The 16699-nt window shown below is 43.3% G+C and overlaps 1 protein-coding gene and 1 long non-coding RNA gene across 4 annotated transcripts in view; one reads left to right on the top strand and one right to left on the bottom strand.

Moving 5' to 3' along the window:
- Cntnap2 (contactin associated protein 2) overlaps positions 1–16699 on the bottom strand; it is a 2256901-nt gene that overhangs the window by 147061 nt on the left and 2093141 nt on the right. The window lies entirely within an intron of this gene.
- Positions 2065–10627, top strand: LOC134486576 (uncharacterized). The gene is made up of 2 exons (XR_010065790.1): positions 2065–4537; positions 7541–10627. It is a non-coding gene; the product is annotated as an uncharacterized LOC134486576 (long non-coding RNA).

Raw genomic sequence — 16699 nt, 5'->3', positions numbered from 1 at the left:
TGAAATTCCACTTTGAATTGCACTTGACTCCCCTAAGGATAGTGACATCAACAACTTTGGAAAAAAGCATTTCCTGCTTCCACTATGAAGTGCAGTCTTCTGCATCTCGCAGGCTCCAGCCTGGATGACTGAGGTTGCTCAAGTACACATGCAATTAAAAAGGAGTCTAAAGACATCTAGAAGAAGGTTAAAATTCGTAATGCTTGGTTGGTGAGTATACAATTATATTTTTTTTGCCTTTGTGTATTTCTGAATTCATGTATAAGACCAATAATGAGAATGCCATTTGGTATCTTACCAGCCAGAGACAAATTGTGTGGGTACATTTTCAGACATCTTTCTGCTAAATAATGGCAAGAGTACATGTGAACTTTGAAGCATGACAGGCCTGGTTTGAATAATGTTGAATGCTTCTCATTGCTTTCTATCTTTAGGTTAAATCACAGACCCTGAGCATTAAATTAAACTAAAGAGCAATATCTCTAAAATGGGAATAATACTGGTACATATCATAAGGACTTTTGTTTCAATGAGACTTAAATGATAAAACGTGTGTAAATTGCTCAGCACAGAGCCTGGAACATAGGATTACCCATGTGCATGGACACTCACCACAGTGTGTGTACTTGTGTGTGTGTGTACGTGTGTGTGTGCACACTCACACATGCACGCACATGCATGTGTGTGTGATGTTGCATAAACTGACCGTGCTGTGGGTAGTTTGCTGCGGCAGTCAGTGTAATCCAGGAAATGAGAGGAGAATGCTGAGGAAGGAGTAGTTCAATGCCCTAAGGAGCTGTGCATTCCATGCTAATGGCCTGTGGACTTCTGGCTGTCAAGAAGATCAGGATAAGATTTATGAAGCAGGTATGATGGGAATAAGCTTCTTTTGTTTCCCCTCTGACTTGGGGCGGGGCTGTCTTACTTTTCAGACTCTCTTTATTCCCCCCATTCATTCTCCACATGTCCTGTAAACTCCTGTAGGTTCCTTGTGCAGTGTGGCTGGGAGGCAAGGCATAGGAAGGAAAGTAGCTCAGGCAGCAACAGGCAGGCACAAAAGGCTGGTTACACAAGACGGTTACATAATGGCTGGTTGTGACACTGGCTTTGCATTCATGCTAACTGGCCAGGATTCTCATCACACAGAGAACTCTTTCAGGGACTCTGCCTGCTCCGGGTTTGTTTACATTTTGACTGGCATTAAGCCTTAAGCTATTATTCCCGATGCAAATAGAAGCTTTCATAAATGACACCACCTGAGGCTTGTCATGGGTTCCGGTTTGCTCTGGTGTCTGATAACTGTTACTGCCCATTCTTCATTATCTTTGTAGAGATTGGGCACTTTATTTTTTGGCAGCAAATGTTTCTTCCAAGGTCAATTTCCCTCAAGTGCTCAGTACCGTTTCACATGCTGTGTGCTCAGGGAATGCAAATTAATTTGATGTTAGCTTTAGCCAACCCAGCTAGGAAAGTAAACTTGATTTAAAAAAAAAACCATAAATACTGATAAACATCATCTAAATAACATGGTGTTTGAGAGAATATAGGTACACGGACATTCAAACTAATTCCAGAGACAGTGTCTCCTAGCATTGTTTTAACTCGTAAGTTACTTCAACTGGATATTATTTAAGTGTCATTTCCACTGTATTTATTATAACTAGGGGCTATAGAAGAGTTCGAGGAAACATGAATATTTCACATATATATTTTTAAATTTATAAGATGCAAAACACATGTGTCTGGAAGAGGAGAAACAGAAAACTCTGGGGAAACAGGACCATTCATAATCCCTTCATCCGGAAATAATTGCTAGGAGCATTTCAATGTATCTCTTCCCACACATTGCTAAGGCCACAGAAGTTCTCAAGATGGAGCTGTAGATGGCTATAAGGCAGACACTGAGTGGCTTTTGGAGATCTACAGGGATCTTCAAAACACAATAAGGTCTTTCTGCCTGAGAGAAAGTGTACTTCTGGGGTGATGAGTCTTGGGACTCACTTTCTGTGAGTCTTTTCTTTCTCTACTACCTTTTCTTCTACCTCCTCTCAGGGAAGGCAGGGATGTGGGAAGGACCCTGGGAATGGGGGAGCCTGGCATGAGAGAGGCTAGAACTATAGACAGTTGAAGTCTGTTCTAATCACTGAAGGGCACCTGTATTATGTCCTATGATAGGGGGCAGCTGGAGGCACATCTTTCAAGACCTATGGGTGTAATTCCTATGTATAATTTCTTCTTTGTTATTAGAAATGCTTCTAAAATCTGTCTTCCTCTTCTAAGTTCATGGCTCATCCAGGTTTCTCATACCTATCATGCCTCCCTGACTTTCACTGGAACTGTATTCTGTTCTGGGGGGGAGATTCTCACTCCCTGGCCTAACAGAAGGACTTGACTACAGCCTATTTTTTGTGTTCTTCTTGCCCACCACGGAATGATCATTGGATCCAAGCCAGGCCCAAATAGATTCTCTAGAGGGTTAAAATAAGAATCAAGAAAATAGAACCCTTTCTTCTGGTAGAAAAATTAAGGGGGCATGAGTCCAGGCTCTCCCAATTCACTATAATATGTGAAAGGTGGCACATGGGTTAACCTAGACCTCACTGGGAGGTGCAATAGCAAAGAGATGAGGAAGGATGGAGTAGGTGTGGCTAAGGAAGGATGGGAAGAGTGAAAAAGAAGAAAGGAAGGAGGAAAAAATACGAGAGACCCAATTACATTTCTTTAATTTAACATTCTTAAGTATCTTGGTCAGTGCTCTATTGCTGTAAAGAAACACCATGACCACACAATTCTTATTAAGGAAGCATTTAATTTGGGTTGGCTTACAGTTTCAGAGTCTTAGTCCATTGTCATCATGGCCATGAAGCATGGTAGCATGCACAAAGACATTGTGGGGCAGGAAAAACTGAGAGTTCTGTATTCAGATCCACAAGCAGCAGGGAAAGAGAGAACCACTGGGACTGACTTGGGCTTCTGAAACTCTAAAGCTCGCCCCAGTGACACATTTCCTCCAGCAAGGCCACACCTCTTAATCTCTTTAAGTAGTGGCATTCCCTAATGACCAAGCATTCAAATATTTGAGCCTATGGGGGCCATTTCTATTCAAACTATCACACTGTTTTGGTTTTCTCTCTTAAATTTTATAATTCTACAATATAGTCTAGAAATCTCTATCCAGTGGATTAATTCTGAGCTGAGTTTGCTTTTCAATTACAGCCTAAAGAACCCAGAACAAGAAAACTGAACTCTGCCAACCATTTCAGTCTTCAGGTTTCCCTGTTTTCAGCTGTCAGACAAGGAGACAGCTGCCTGTCAGCATCCCAGGAACCTCAAGTTCTTACCCTGCCCAAGACCCATCTCAGGCTGGTCTCTAAGTCACTAGGGCAATATTAGGCTGACTGTGAATGTCTGGGGCTGTGGTTGGTCTTCATCATCCTGCTCTTAGAGCTGGTGCTTTAGCTCTTTACAACTTCTAATACCTTGTAACAGAGAACTGGCAAGATAAGTCACGTTCTCTTTTAAATAGTTTATTTTATTTATTATAATTGTTGATTTTTTTAAAGACAGGGTTTCTCTGTGTATCCTCGCTGTCCTGAAACTTGCTGAATATACCAGGCTGTCCTCAAACTCACATCTGCTTGCCTCTTCCTCCCGAGATTTGGGATTAAAGGTATGTGGCACCATTTTCTGGCTACTTATTTTTAGAATTATATATATAAGTGCATATTTGAATGTGGGTTTGTGCACTTAAGTGAACTATCCAAGAAGGCCAAAGGAGGGCATTGGATCTTCTGGAGCTAAAGTTGTGAGCCACACCATGTGGTTGATGGGGTTAAAACCCAGGTCTCTTGAAAGAGCAGTGAGAGATCTTAGCCTGAGTCATCTCTCTAGTATATGTCATTTTCTTTAAGAAATGTAATAGATTGGGTAGTTCGAAATAAGAAAAAATTGAATTAAATATGTGTGTGTGTTTTTTTTTTGTGTGTGTGTGTGTGTGTATGTAAGATTATTTTGGAGTCAGAGATAAGGGGCAGACGATGGCACCAGTGGGCTGAGGGGTAGCAATAAACTATGATGGCAATAGAGAATCTGAGGTGATGAGGGCAAGTGTGAGGTCAGACATTTGAGCTGAGGAAGCAGTGCTGTCCGCTGTGTTCCTCCTCTCAGGATGAAGATAATGTGGGATGATGGAGGACTGACAGATGCTTGTAGATGATTCCCAGGGAGGTGTCTCTGAGAAACACTTGCAACCACTTCCCCAAATTGTTTGCAAGGATGCTTGACTCAGTTTTGTAGAGAACAGGATGGACCAAGCTGGGAGATGACTGAGGCCTGGATGTCCCTTGTGATTCTCAGAGAGCAGTGAGGTGAGGCCTCTGTGACCTCACAGGGTAAAGCCCCATCCTAGTAACAGTAGAGTTTTTAAGCTTGAAAAAAACTCAGAATCCAGCAAGGAGGGCTGGCATTCACAGTGAACACATGTGTCTGCCCATGTTTGGGCTGTTTTGTGGAATGGGCGCTACCTGAAATTCATCACGTGAGTAACTCACTCAGTGTGAGGCGCTTCCTCATTAGGGTCTTAAATGTGGGAGACTGAAACATGGAGAGGGACTTGAGGTGTTTCTGACTGAGGAGAGCACATCCTCAGAGAGCAAGAAACAGGTCAGAAGTCTCAGAGTAGTGGGACTGGCCAATCAAGACTGCAGGGAGAGAACCCCTCACTAACCAGGAGAGACCCTTGGACAGAAGCCACATACATATACGTAAACCAGGACAGGAAGGGGGAAACGGTGCTGTTGCTGTCACTCATTGCTTGTCCAGGGAAGGGGACAAACATCCCTGGCACTGCTGTCTGATCTTTCCTGAGGACTGCAGTCCCTGACAGTAGCAATCTTTTCATTTGTACTCAGAGAGCTGCCACATATGGGACAAACATCAATGTCACTGTCCCAGGAAACACCACAGCAGCACACTCCCCTCCCATTCTGTCCTTACATGTTTTCTCTTTCTATGTGTGTTGTATGTATGCTCACCTGTGTGCTCATGTCTGCAGGTCTACATATGTGGGAAAGTACATGAAGATAACACTGGATGATGTTACATAATGTCCTCTACAAATATACACACTGTTAAATGAGACAGGGTAATTCATGTCCAGGCTTTATTTAAGAGGGAAAGCACAATCGTTTCTCACCTAGGCACATAGGAAGAACCTGGAAAGAAGTGTGGTCAGGCCTCTGTTACCTCATATAATAGCCTATTGCCATGGTAAAGGCAGTGTTGGTGTGAGGGAACTCAGTGGTGGGCTGGGATTCAGAAGGAACTGCAGGTGTGTTGGGCTGTATGTTGGGAGAAATTTATACAGATTCCTGTGATGAGGTCACGATTAAATCACAATGTGTGATACTGGGAGATAAGAGGCATTATGTGGTCCTTGAAGTGACCTTTAACAGGACCTGTGCTAAAGCAGAAATGGTGTGTGTGTGTGTGTGTGTGTGTGTGTGTGTGTGTGTACATGCACCCTAAGGAACTTGCCAAACAAGTACTCAGATGACAGCCACAACTCACTAGAGAGTAAGCCCAGGGAATGATCACACCCAGCCTGTATCACATGAACTGACTCCAGCCTCCAGACTGGTGCAGGATGAAGCTCGGCTGTTGTGGCCCAAGCCTGGGACAACTATCAGCTATGGCAGACTATAGTGTCCAGGGCAGGTAGGAGATGCTCCAGAGTCCTGTTGTCTGGGGCTCTGAAGTGACTTAGCTTCTTCACAGCAATAATCTTTTATGTCCAGGGGTTGTCCTCAGCATGACTGAAAGCAGGGACTCAACAGAAAATATTCCAGCACTCTAACTAACCCTGTACACTATACATAATCATATTTAAATTGTATGCTAGTGTGCGTGCTCTGGGAGTGTGTATACGGGAATGCATGTGACTTCAGGTATATAGGCATGCAGGAAAGATCAGGAACAAGGACCTGAATGCCAGTTAAAAGGGCTCAGTGAAGTTCCTGAGGTGTTTCTTATCTAACACGACAGGAGATCTGTTAAGTAGCCAAAAAAGCAGTGATACAAGGGTGCCTGTCGACTGGTATGCTATATATATATATATATATATATATATATATATATATATATATATATATATATACTGAGGTAGAAGACACTATACCCATGCCAGGAAGAGAGGACTCTGGAAGAAACTGTCAAGTTAGCACCTGCTCTTAAGACTCAAAGCTCAAGCCTATAAATGATCAACTACTTACATCACACCACCTCACCCCCATGTCATCCTTTCAGAGCATATACTACATAGGTACATAGGAAGAGCTTTACCAGAACTTTCTCATTGGCTTCTCTAGACATGACCATTCCTCGAAATAATCTTTATATTAAACTCATGGGTCCTTCCCTTCATGGTTATAGACCTTGATATCACATTCTCCATCTAATTTTCATATTTATATTAATAAGATGGGTGTTATTGTGTTTGTGAATGAATGTATATGTGAGTGTGTCAAGTATCAATCATGTCAGCTCTTTCTTTAGTGACCTTCTCGGAAGTCATTGACTATCATGAGGTCAGGGAGGGAAACTTCATGAAATGCTTTCTGGGAGATCCTACTACAAGCTGTGTTTAGTGGTGGTGAATGGACTGGTTGTAAGACAAAATTTCAATCAATATGATACCAGTTCAAAAGACATTTCTGTGCCTGGACAGCTTTTGTGTGCCTGGACAGCCTATGAGCTTTTCTAAATAGAGTGAGGCTTGGCCTTTGTGACCTCACATACGGGTCACTGTCCAGGTTATGGGTGTGTCCTAGTTCTGAGGGCAGCAGAGTCTGTTATAGAAGAAGGTGCCAGGGGTCCCTTTCAGGTAAGTCAGTGCAGAAAATCTTTGGGGAAAGACCCAATCTCACATCAGTACATGTACTTTACAGGGAGCATTTTGTGAAAGGGGTGACCAAGGTACTGTTCAGTGTCTGAGGGTTTTGTATGGAAAAGACAGATACGATCTTGAGAAGAGTGGTAATAGCAAGGACTAGGGGGGATATCCTCACAGAGTATGGTCTTGGATGGCACACACACAGAAGACCCATCCCATACAGGAAAAAGAGGCTGTGTGAAGATCTGCACAGTCTCCAATGCCTTGTCAAGACATTTGGAGGACTAACCTCTATACTCCCTCCTAACTTCTTGTGAGGTTTCATCATGGGCTCTCACTCCAGAAGGAAGGAAATGCATAATGGGGCCTTGCTTCTCCTAACTTAGAAGCAACAATCTTTCCACATGAGTTCATGGATCCTCTCTAAGACAGGCACAGACAGCTTCGCATCAGGAAAGGGCTTTGCCAGCCAGCTTCTCTACCTTTGTATTTATATGATGTATACTTTGTTTCATGTGGATTGTGAGGTCAGTGTGTCAATGTCTGAGCATATTACCCAGAGGAGGGTCAATGATGTTCTGAGTACATTCAAGATGCCAGGGAAGGACAGTAAATATTTTCTTCTATTGATACCTGTTTATTTTTTCCCAGGAATATTGGCCATAGATGATGGCTAACAACAAAGTAGTTTTGGAAAAATATGGACTCAAATGTATGCTGTACTTTGATCCCAAAAAGAATCAGATACCTTGACCCTGAAAATTTGTAGATCGACATAGGGGGGCCTGAAAAGTAATAGGCCAAGAAAAAAACCCCAAAAAAGTATGTGTCCTGGCCAAACCCAGACCTTGAAGGAGTCCATGTCCAAAACAGAGATGCAGGTTTGGGCAGGTCCCTGACTATGAAGAGGCCCAGGCCCAAAGGAAGTAGCGATGTGGGCCTGGGCCTTTCCCTAACCATTGAAGAGGCCCAGACCCAGAGAAGAAGCAATTTGGGCCTGGGCCAATCCTTGACCTAGAAGAGGCCTGGGCCCAAAAAGAAGAAATATGGGTCTGGGCCAATCCCTGACCCTGAAGAGGCCTGGGTCCAAACCTGGGCCTATCTGAAGTTGTTGAAGAGGCCTGGCCTAAAGGAAGAAGTGATGTGAGTCTGGGCCTATCCCTAACCCCTGAAGAGGCCTAGACCCAAAGAAGAAATATGGGCCTGGGCCAATCCCTGTCTCAGAAGAGGCCTGGGCCCAAAAAACGTGATGTGGGCCAGGGCCTATCCTTACTGGTTGAAGAGGCCAGGACTCAAAAAGAAGAATTATGGGCCTGGGCCAATCCCTGACCCAGAAGAGGCCTGGGCCCAAAGGAAGAAGTGATGTGGGTCTGGGCCTATCCCTAACCCTTGAAGAGGCCTGGGCCCAAAGAAGAAGAAATATGGGCCTGCCAATCCCTGACCCTCAAGAGGCCTGGGTCCAAAAAAATGTGTCATGGACCTGGGCCTATCCTTACCGGTTGAAGAGGTGTAGGCCCAAAAGAAGAAATATGGGCCTGGGCCAATCCCTGACCCTGTAGAGGCCTAGGCCCAAAGAAAGAAGTGATTTGGGCCTGGGCCTACCCCTAGTCCTAGAAGAGGCCTGGGCCCATAGAAAGAAGTGATGTGGGCCTGGGCCTATCCCTAACCCTTGAAGAGGCCTGGGCTCAAAGAAGAAGAAATATGGGCCTGGGCTAATCCCTGACCCTGAAGAGGCCTAGGCCCAAAGAAAGAAGTGATTTGGGCCTGGGCCTACCCCTAGTCCTAGAAGAGGCCTGGGCCCATAGAAAGAAGTGATGTGGGCCTGGGCCTACCCCTAGTCCTAGAAGAGGCCTGGGCCCATAGAAAGAAGTGATGTGGGCCTGGGCCTATCCCTAACCCTTGAAGAGGCCTGGGCTCAAAGAAGAAGAAATATGGGCCTGGGCTAATCCCTGACCCTGAAGAGGCCTAGGCCCAAAGAAAGAAGTGATTTGGGCCTGGGCCTACCCCTAGTCCTAGAAGAGGCCTGGGCCCATAGAAAGAAGTGATGTGGGCCTGGGCCTATCCCTAACCCTTGAAGAGGCCTGGGCTCAAAGAAGAAGAAATATGGGCCTGGGCTAATCCCTGACCCTGAAGAGGCCTAGGCCCAAAGAAAGAAGTGATTTGGGCCTGGGCCTATCCCTAGTCCTAGAAGAGGCCTGGGCCCAAAGGAAGAAGTGATGTGGGCCTGGGCTTATTCATAATCCTTGAAGAGGCCTGGGCCCAAAGAAGAAGAAATATGGGCCTGGGCCAATCCCTGACCCTCAAGAGGCCTGGGTCCAAAAAAAAAGTGTCATGGGCCTGGGCCTATCCTTAGCCCTTTAAGAGGCCTGGGCCCAAAAAGAAGAAATATGGGCCTGGACCAATCCCTGACCTAGAAGAGGCCTGGGCCCAAAGGAATAAGTGATGTGGGCCAGGGCCTATCCATAACCCTTGAAGAGGCCTGGGCCCAAAGAAGAAATATGGGTCTGGGCCAATCCCTGACCCAGAAGAGGCCTAGGCCCAAAGAGAAGTGATTTGGGCCTGGGCCTATCCCTGGTCCTAGAAGAGGCCTGGGCCCAAAGGAAGAAGTGATGTGGGCCTGGGCCTAACCATAATCCTTGAAGAGGCCTGGGCTCAAAGAAGAAGAAATATGGGCCTGGGCCAATCCCTGACCCTCAAGAGCCTGCCCCCCCCCACCCCACGCCAAAAAAAAAGTGTCATGGGCCTGGGCCTATCCTTAGTCCTTTAAGAGGCCTGGGCCCAAAAAAAGAAATAATGGCCTGGGCCTATCCCTAACCCTTGAAGAGGCCCGGGCCCAAAGAAGAAGAAATATGGGCTTGGCCCAATTCCTGACCTGAAGAGGCCTGGTCCCAAGGGATAATTGATGTGGGCCTGCGCTTATCCCTAACCCTTGAAGAGGCCTGGGAACAAATTTGATCAGGGCCTGGGCCTTTCCCCAACCCTTGAAGAGGCCTTGGTCCAAAGGAAGATGTCTTGTGGGCGTGGGCCAATCCATGACCCTGAACACCCCTGGGCCAAAATTAAGAGATGGGGTCTTGGACTATCCTTAGTCCTTAAGAGACTCAGGCCCAGAGTATAAGAGATGTGGACCTAGGCCTATTTCTGACCTTCAAGAAGCCTGGGTCCTAATCAAGAATGAGCTATCGATGTAGGCCTGTTCTTCAAATAACAAGGCATGGGGCAAAAGATTATTATCAATCTCTACCATTTCGATACAGTTTGAGCCCAAATGTAATATCTGAATTGTCTTGTATTTACTCTTACTCAAAGAAGCCTTGTCCCAAACAAACAAATGTGGCCAGGTCAAGCCTAAAATGAAACAACACTGTGGTTAGTATACCATGAAGTGATCTGATTCAAGGTCTTAATTTCAACTGATACCATGACTATTTATGCCTAGGCCATAGCCACTACTCTAGGATGGTTGGGCACAACCACAAGAGGTTCTGGTGCAATAATGGCAAAGACCATAGAGTGACATCAGAGGGATCCTGGCAGCTCCCTGACTACAGAATACCCAAGGTCCAGCTTAAATTCAATTGTGTGTAGGCTACTCCCTTTTTAAGATCTTTGACAACTTTCACTACAAAGAAGCCAGGACCACAACAAGGCCTTGTAGTCTTACATCATTCTTTAACAGACATTTCGTACTCCAGCACTGTGTATATAGTTTTCAATAAATATAATGTTCATCTGCTACCATGTCTTTTCCTGAATTGTATATTTTGGCTCTTGTATTTCTGAATGATGGTTTTCAAACCTCAGTTGAACTTCTTAAAACAGGTTGTGATGGTTACAAACAGCAAGTGTGGGGTCTAGCACTAGCTCATCTCTTTCTCACCTGCTGTCTCCATGTGCAGGGCACACATCTTAGGCTCACGCCTCATCCTGAGGCTGAGTGCACCTCTGTCCATGGTTTGTGTCTTTGCCTTTAGTTGGAGTCTCCTAAGGAGACTAAAGAAAGGAGCCAAGTAAGCAGGAGCCCTCGCCCAGTGAACAGCAAAATGTGCTATGTCCCTTGAAATGGATGAGTTAGAGGTCAATATTTTGCAGCTCTGGCCTAGTCCCTGATCTTGGGAAGTTTAAAGGCAGATTTTCTGGCATGTTCACTATCCAGCTACATGCATCTCTGAGTCCCATTCCCATGTTATTTGTCAATGTATGTTGTTCGCAGTGCCCCTGGGTATTTGTGTGGGGTTTCTGTGGACACCATCCTGTGGCTTTTTCATGTGCTGGTAAATATCTCTAACTTGGGTATCCATGATCACCAGGCTTTTCTTTCCCATTCAGGTCTGATTAACTCCATTTCCCATATGTCCTTTCCCTTTAGAGATATGCGTCCATCAGATGACATGAAAAGAAAGGTCAATGATCACATATTTCACTGGCTTTTCCATAGACTTTCAGGTAACATTCTAGGGAGGTCCAAGCTGCAGTTCCCTGGCTGCTCCCATTCCTCGACAGGGACCTGCGGATTCTGAATGCAGTGTATTTGGGCCAGCATCAGAGGAAAGAGCATTAGCAATTAAATCACAGAGTTAGAAACAGGACAGACTTTTCAGGGATGGGAAGGGCGAATGATTCCTAAAAATACTTGGGTCTTCTCACCCAAAGCTCTTATCACATTCATTGTTGGAATATTTTTTATATTATTTTCTGACTATTGATGGATTAATTTGGGGATTGAAAAATAGTGATTGACTCCACCAGTGAGCCTTAGGGGTGTGCACATGAGGTCCTGCCACTACATATGTGGATTTTTTTAGCAAGGGCAGCAACCTAACAAATAAGTAGCCTGGATAAGTCCTGAAATCAAAGGAGCCTGGATAAAACCTAAGTGTGAGAATTCCAGGACAAAGCCTGATAGGAAAGCAGCCCAGCCAGAACATGAACCCACAGCAGCCTATGACACATTCTCATTTAGGAGTCAGGGACCAAACTTCATCCCAGAATAACCAGAACGAACCAAGTCCCCAAAGGAGACAGGATGTATCCTGAAACCAAAAGTCTCCAAGCTAGATCCTCAAACACCCTGGAATGAGAATACTTTTGATTTGCTGTTCATGGATTTCCAAGAAATACTCAAAAAATATAGATTAATGATGCTTCCCTAAGTCACTTAGGAACTGAAGGCAAGACTGAAAATACCAAGCGTGTGGACCATAGGATTCAGAGAATTTGGGCTAGATGTGACATTAAAATTCCTCCATGAGGACTAGCTTTCATAATTCTGGCAGGTTCCATAGACGCTGCCAAGGGAGGGAAACAATGAATTGTGATGCCTATTAACCACCAAGTGACCAACGCGATAGTGTGCCCCAAAGGGGCCAACAGTGGCACTCATATCTGGTGAAAAATGTTTGTCATTGTATTTAAATTATGGTTTGCTCAACATGAGGGAAATCCTGTCTGTTACTGGAACCCTAGCTAATTACTCATGGCTACTGAGGTCATGAATATTATGACAGAAACTACTACTAACACTTTACTAAACCACTAATTCCAGATTACTACCTTCTCCATGTCCTAAAAACCACAGAGTGCGTGTCTTCTAGAAATGACATAGAAGCTGCACCCATGAAACCACGATAATATGGTTGTTAAATGGAGACCTAAATAAGGACAATACCATCAGACATGGTAGTGTGTGTTGGGGAAACTTAAAGGGGACTCATCCTGAGACAAAAACTATAAGCTACTAAACTCTTCTAAGAGAGAATTAGTTGTCCCACAGTTGAGCCCTCTAACTGGCTTTCCAATACCTAGTGTTCAGACCTGGAAACATACATATGTAAGCATCACTGAAGAGACTCAGCAAATGTAGGCATACATTTATGCATTTTGAATAGATAAGTATCAGGAGGGTGTGGGAGAAGGAAATGGTAAGAGATTTAGAAGGAGAACAAAAATGATGTGAGTTTATTTTAATTTTGAAGATTATAAAATAAACTAGGAACTATTTAATGGAGTCTGGTTGCATTAGATACTCAGTATTATAATATTTATGTGGCTGACCAGCTTCCCTGTGTTAGTATTGAATTTCAACACTCCTGCTTCCCCGCCTAGATCTTTGTTACCAGAAGGAGTCAAAAATCAGACATTACAATACCATATTGGCTATGTAGGTTCTATGATAGCAGGGGGACAGCTACCTTGAGCCTTTAAATCAGCTGACATCTCAGGGTATAATGCTCTATCCACCCCTACAAACCTCATGCCACCCATACTTTCCCCCAAGTCCCATCTCTCATATTAAAACCCATCCCTTCATCTGGAAGGAAAGCAACACAGAAGAGAAGACTACAGCACGTTCAGCTTCTTTATGGATCAGCAGAACCCTTGTCTGCCTTCTGTTTCAGATTTATACAAGTATCTGAGTCTGTCAGACTCCAGAAAGACAGGCATTACAAATATGTTTTTAAGTTTCCCATTTCAATGACCTTAGGAAAATACATTTAGATAGGGCATCTAACTATTTTCTCACATCTCAAATGCACTTACAATGCTTTTGTGCTATCTACATACATATTAAAGTATTTTAATTTTTATGCAAATCATGTGGCTAGTTGGTTCATGTCATGAACAAAGCTTTGAGATATGTGCAGTTCACTAAGAAAAGACCAACAGGCACTTTGGCTAGATCAGAGGGTGCCTGGATTATTACAGGTTGTGTGCCAACTAAGGTCTTGAGTGCCCAAATCATAGGAGACTTCTTAGTATGTGGTTTTGAATATTCAACATTTCCAACTGTTCAATCAATCATTATTTTGTTCATTTCTAATATCTGTTTTGAGTTTTGAGTATTGCTACAGAAACAGTGCTGGCCTTGAACTGCCATCACTCATGTTTGTTTGTCCTTGAAATGATGTCAGCTCTTAATACCCAGTAACACTGGAGCCTCCCATACCCTTCAAACTGGTCACAAATAATAGGTCCAAAGAAAAATTTCTACCAGGCCATACATAGGCAACACACTTTGAAAGTTCACAGAGGAAACTGAAATCAAGGTACAAAACACACACCAAGCAAAGACAAAATCAGAAACCAGTACCTAGAGCTGTAATCATCCTAATTCCAGATGCCGAGATGTCAGTCTAAAAATATAATCTAACAGCTAGCATTTCTCATCTTCTCTAGAGTCCAGCTATCCGACCAGAGCAGTCCACGAATATCCCAACATAGATGAAGCATGTACTGGCTAGTTTTATGTTTCAACTTGACACAAGCTGGAGTTATCACAGAAAAGGAGCCTCAGTTGTGGAAATGCCTTCATGAGACCCAGCTGGTAGGCATTTTCTCAACTAGTGGTCAATGTGGGAGGACCCAGCTCATTGTGGGTGGTGCTGTCCCTGGCCTGGTCGTCTTGGGTTCTATAAGAAAGCAAGCTGAACAAGTCAGTAATAAACATTCCTCCATGGCTGCTGCATCAGCTCCTGCTTCCTGACCTGCTTAAGTTCCAGTCCTGACTGCCTTTGGTGATGGAACAGCAACATGAAAGTGTGAGCTGAATAAACCCTTCCCTCCCCTCCTTACCTCTTGGTCATGATGTTTGTGCAGGAATCGAAACCCTGACCAAGAGAAAGCACAAGAGAAAACCACGTCCGTGAATTTAAGAATTTGAATAGGAACTTCAGAATACAGGAGATGGAAGAGAGAATCATTGGCATTGAATGTACTGTCAAAGAACATATTAAAGCTAAAAAAGCTCCTGACAGACAACAACCAAGAAATCTATGGGACTATGAAAAGACCAAACATAAAAATAGTTAGAATAGAGTAAAAAGAAGAATCACAGCTCAAAGGTTAAGACAATTCTTTCAACAAAATCATAGAAATATTTCCTAACCTAAAGAAGGAGATGCCTTCTCTTTCGTTCATCACATAATAACCAAAACACTAAACATACAGAACAAAGAAAGAAATTAACAGTTGCAAGGGAGAAAGACCATGTAACATATAATGGTGGACCTATTAGAATTACACCTGACTTCTCAATGGATACTCTGAAAGCCATAAGGTCCTGGACACATGTGCTACAGACTTTAAGAGACAAAAGATGCCCAGGCAAGAGTTTTATACCCAGGAAAACTTACAATGACCATAGATGGAGAAAACAAGATATTCCATTATAAAACCAAATTTAAGCAATATTTGTTTACAAATTCAGCCCTAGAGAGGGTGCTAGAAGGCAAATCCCAACCTAAGGAGTTCAACTATACCCACAAAACCAAAGGTGTATTGGTCAGGGTTCTCTAGAATCACAGAACTTATGGGCAGTCTCTATATAGTAAGGGAATTTGTTGATGACTTACAGTCTATAGTCCAACTCCCCAACAATGGTCAGCAGCAGCTGTGAATGGAAGTCTAAGATCTAGCAGTTTCTCAGTCTCACAAGGCAAGCAGGTAACAAGAGAGAGAATCTTCCTTCTTCCAACGTCCTTATGTGGGTCTTCGGCAGAATGTGTGTCCCAGATTAAAGATGTGTACACCACACCTGGATCTGGGAATTACTTTGTTCCAAATGACCTTAAACACAGAGATCTCCTTGCCTTAGTTTCCTGGGATTCATAGCCACTATGCCTCAAGATCTCCATGCCAAGATCCAGGTCAGAAACTTGTATCTCTCAGCCTCAAGTTCAGGATCACAGGTGAGCCTGCCAATTCTGGAGTGTAGTTTATTCCAGATAATCAAGTTGACAACTAGGAAGTGCCACTACACTGGAGGATAGATAACTCCAGACTACCAAAATCAAAGGAAGGAGAACACACACACACACACACACACACACACACACACACACACACAAACACACACACACACACACACCCCTCAATTCTTAACATCTATTCCCTAAAGACAAGGGCAGCCAAGTTTGTAAAAGCAATCCTACACAGCTTAAATCACATATTGATCCTCACACACTGATAGTGGGAAACTTCAATATTGTATTCTCACCAAGAGACAGGTGATCTAGACAAAAACTAAACAGAGAAATACTTGAACTTACAGATACCATAAGCCAAAAAATTACCCCCAAGAAGAGTAGATGGCAAGAAGTAACCAAAGTAAGGATTGAAATCTACAAAAAGAACAATATAAAGAATCAATAAAACGAGGATTTGGTTCTTTGGGAAAATCAATAAGATCTATATACCCTTATTCACATTAACTGCAAGGTAGAGAGAGAATATCCAAATTAACAAGATTAAAAATGAAAGAGGACATAACAAGAGGCACTGAGGAAAACCAGGGAAACATAAGGAAGTACTTTAACAACCTGTACTCTCTGTACTCTATTACATTGAAAAATCTAAAAGAAATGGGTAATTTTCTAACAAAAAAAGAAAGAAAGAAAAGAAAAAAGCTGAGGGCCAGATGGTTTAGTGCAGAATTCTACCAGACTTTCAAAGAATAATTAACGCCAATATTCCTCAAATTATTTCACAGAGTAGAAACTGAAGAAACATTGCTCAGTTCATTCTCTGAGGCTACAGTTAGTCTACTACTCAAACCACACAAAGACCCAAGAAAGAAAATTATAGACCAGTTTTTTTTATGAACATATACACAAAAAGAAAAACCTTACAAACCAAATCCAAGAATATATGAAAGAGAATCTTCACCATGATCAAGTAGGTTTTATCCCAGAGATGCAGGGGTTGTTCAACATGCAAGATCAATAAATGTAATCTACTATCTAAACAAACCAAAAACCCCATACATACACACATGACCATTTCATGAGATTCAGAAAAGACCTTTGACAAAAA

The sequence above is a fragment of the Rattus norvegicus genome, chromosome 4, assembly GCF_036323735.1.
Source record: "Rattus norvegicus strain BN/NHsdMcwi chromosome 4, GRCr8, whole genome shotgun sequence".
Taxonomy (NCBI): domain Eukaryota; kingdom Metazoa; phylum Chordata; class Mammalia; order Rodentia; family Muridae; genus Rattus; species Rattus norvegicus.
Note: the sequence above shows the minus strand (reverse complement) of the source record. Positions and strands in the feature narration are given on the sequence as shown.